This window comes from Propithecus coquereli, unplaced genomic scaffold (genome assembly GCF_000956105.1).
Source record: "Propithecus coquereli isolate 6110/MARCELLA unplaced genomic scaffold, Pcoq_1.0 Scaffold701, whole genome shotgun sequence".
NCBI classification, from domain to species: Eukaryota; Metazoa; Chordata; class Mammalia; order Primates; family Indriidae; genus Propithecus; species Propithecus coquereli.
Genome location: NW_012153075.1, coordinates 975,825 through 979,716, shown reverse-complemented (window position 1 = coordinate 979,716; position 3,892 = coordinate 975,825).

Here is a 3,892-nt window from a genome sequence, read left to right as displayed (position 1 = left end):
AGCTGGCGGACAGCATGGCCCACAACACCCACTTTCTCCCCTTGCTCTGTCCTGTCTCCGCCCCCCATCTCCACCCTCTGAGCTCTCACACTGTGTAGGACCCACCCAACTATTTATTCGTATTTATGTTCACTGCTTTGACACTTCGGCCAACAATCTGGTCAACTGCATTAATCCCAGTCCTCTTTACCGGACCCTCCTCCGCCCTGACTCCCAGTTCTAAGGGCCAGTAAAATTGTAGAGCCGTTACCAGGATGGGCTCTAGGGTGAGGTTCCCAAATCTGGGATCCCAGCTGTGTCCTTGCTTAAGTTAGTATCTCTAAGCCTCAGTTTCCGCACAGGTAAAACAGACATGGGTAACAGTGCTCCCTCATGCTGTTGTAGTGACCTCTAAATAAGACAATTTATGAAAAGTGCTTGCCATCGCTGAGCCAAGTTAAAGACCCCGACACGTGTCACCTGCTATCATAGTAACAACTCATACCACCACTCCAGTTCAACTGCAGCTGGCGCCTTCATTGGCCGGCCCTTCCCCAGGTATTGGTCTCTCGCCTGTCAATCACACCCAGGCCCGCCCCTCCAGTTCCGGAACGTTTTCCCGCCGTCCACTCCGCCCGCCCCTTATCCACAGAGGTCCCGAGCGCACAGCTGGCTAGTCTGTCCACCAGTCTGTCCTTGCTCATCTCCATCTCCTTAGCTCTGTCACCACGAGGCACTGCGCTTACCGCTCCGCGAGCAGGACTGCTTAGCTGAAGCAAGGCCGGCCAGGAACCAGAGCTAATGTCGCCAAATTCTAAATCGCTGCTGCGCTCAGAGAACTTAAGCCCTAAGAAGAGCTGCTCGCGTTGCCACGCCCCCCCCGCCGCTGCGCGTGCGCACTGTGGGTCAGGGCGGGTGCCGACAGCCGCCGGGCTTGCGGGGCGTGGTTTGTGGCCGCTCTGCGCCATTGCGCTTGCGCGATGGACTCAGGGCCGCACTTCTTCTGGTGCTTACAGTGGAGGACTAAGGGGGGTCATCGGAGAGTGAGGTCAGGAATCCTAACGAAAACTACTAGGCTTAGTGCCCTCCTCCCTCCGCCTTCCGGCCAGATCCCTGAAGGTTTGATTGGCATCTAGCTGTAAAATCATCGAAGGGGCACTTACATTATACCTCTAGAACTCAATTTTCCCATCTGTAAAATGACTCTGTTGTTCTAGGTCAGCCTTTTCCAAAGTGTATTCCACTGAACAATAGTCTCATGGAAAGAAAATACATCATTTAATCATAAAGGTGGGACTGCTTTGTTTTTATTTATTTTGCAACTTGTGTTTTTTTTTTTGAGACAGAGTCTGGCTCTGTTGCCCGGGCTAGAGTGCCGTGGTGTAGGCCTAGCTCACAGCCATCTCAAACTCCTGGGCTCAAGCGATCCTCCTGCCTCAGCCTCCCAAGAAGCTGGGACTACAGGCATGCGCCACCATGCCCGGCTAATTTGGATACACCTCCCAAACTGCATGCTAAATGAAAAAATGTGCAATTCTATTTATACAAAATGTCCAGAAAAGGCAAAACTTACAGAGACAGAGAGCAGATCAGCGGATGTCTGGGCCCAAAGGTAGGGATTGCCTTGAATTGGTCAGTAGGGAGTTTGTTGGGAAATAGTAAAAACTGGATCGTGGCAATAGCACAGTTCTACAAATTTATTTAAAATTATTGGTTTGTATATTTACAATGGGTGAACAATATGAAATGTAAACTATGCCTTACGGAGATGTAAAAAAAATGACCAGTAATAGGTAGGGTTTGGGGAGGTATAGATAAAACAAATTTGGCAATATATTAATACTTGTTTAAGCTGGGTTATGATTAATGGGGGTTCATTATACCATTCCTTCTACTTTGGTGTATGTTTGAGATTGTCAAAACACAAGTTGCGGGCGCTCACGCCTGTAATCCCAGCACTCTGGGAGGCCGAGGCGGGTGGATTGCTCAAAGTCAGGAGTTCGAGACCAGCCTGAGCAAGAGCGAGACCCTGTCTCTACTGAAAACAAGAAAGAAATGATCTGGACAACTAAATATATAGAGAGAAAAAATTGGCCGGGCATGGAGCTGCCTCACCTGTCCTAACCACCTGCCCAGAAAGCCAGCACCAGAGATGAAGCCTTCTGTGAGGTCAAAATACCAGAAAACGTGAGACGTGATCACCAACTGCGTGAAGGGCTTGAGAGGCTTCACTTTGCATCTCTTTCTCCCCACACTACTCTGCTCTCCTGGGAGGGCTAATTTCTGAGTCCCCCAAAGGATAACACTGCAGGAAAAACAGCCCCATGGCAGAGAGGATATTAGCTTGTTCTCCTGTCATTTCTAATATATAGCTACTTACTTGCTTTCTGGGTGGATAACTGGGTCCGCACAGCTCCTCACCTTCTTTCCTGAAGAAACCCCTCTGGCTTCTGTGCCCCTTCCAGGGTGAGTATTCTCGTGAGTCCATCTTCTGCTCTCACAAAACAGAGAAGAGGCTTCTGTTCCCAACAGCTTAATAAATGTGACTTTAGAGACAGCACCTCAGATGCCCCTGAAAGGGAAAAACCATTTAGGGAAGAGCTGGGATTGTAATCAAGAGGTCCTGGCTCCTTTTGTGGTCCCCACTGCCTGTGCCCCGCTATCGGGCGAAGCCTGCTGTCTGTCACCCAGTGTGAGGGGACTTGCGGAGTCCAGCTCACTGCCACACCCACTGCATCAGGCAGCCTAGGACCTTCTCTCCAGCAAAGCCCTTGTTGAGCATTTTCATTGCTGGGAACCTGAAGGGATGGGTTGGGGTTCCAGCACAGGGAGCTGTCACAGCTCAGTAAGGATAGCCTGGAGAGTGCTCATGCTGGAGGGCCTTGTGGTGACCCTGCCAGATGCTCGGGATGGGATGTCTCAGGTGACCTGAGGTCATCCCAGAATCCCAGATTTTAAGTGAGCTGTACCTCTAGCCTTCTGAGGGTTGACAGCAGCTGTTCCGTGGCTCTTCTGTTCTTGGCTATGATGTGCTTATCTGTAAGGGCCTTATTGTTTGGGGAGATTTAAGTGAAAAACACGTCAGCATATGGATTGATTCATGACCCCACTTGTCTATTAACCCCGCCACAGCCCTGCAATGAACCCCACAGCTCCTCTAAATCATACTATCCATAAAATCTGGGTTAAATCCCAACATATCTATAAAGTCTTCCATGACAGCTCTAGCTCATACTGATGCTCACTTTCTCTGAAATCGTATAAATATTAGAACCATCTATTTATTTATTTAAGAATTATTGGGTAACTACTATGTGTTTAGTATTATGATGAATATTGCTATTGAGAAAATGAATCAAACATATATTCTGTCCTCAAGTCCCTTACAGTGCAGTAGGAGAGACAAGCTCTATAGAGAAATGACTAAGCTAGAAGGTAAACAGTCATAAGTTCTAAAAAATAGTTTGTAGTAGTAGATAGGGAGAGTGAGTGTGAGAGAAAGAGAGAGATGGGAAATGTTCAAGGAAGAATAAATTCAGCAACTAACATTTGAATCAAGCCTTGAAATACTTGGTCATGTGGAGTTGGAGGAAAGCATTGCACGAAGCAAAAACAGCATAAACAAGGAGGTGGAAAATCCTAGAGTAACAATCTAATGTTTGAGTTAAAATGTGGGGAAATGGGAGTAGTGAACTGTTTTTTAATATAACATGTAAAGAGCTGTTATCCAATACTGGCCTGTTGATTTGCAAAGCATTTATTAGTTACCAAGTTTATCAATGATACTCAGGCCTGAGGATGATTTCTGCCCTACCCCAAATCAAGAAATCTTGGAATTTTAAGGACATCTTAGAGACCACTGCATCCCTGCAGTATCCCCTCTGCCTCATTTGGGAGGTTGGTCATTGAGACA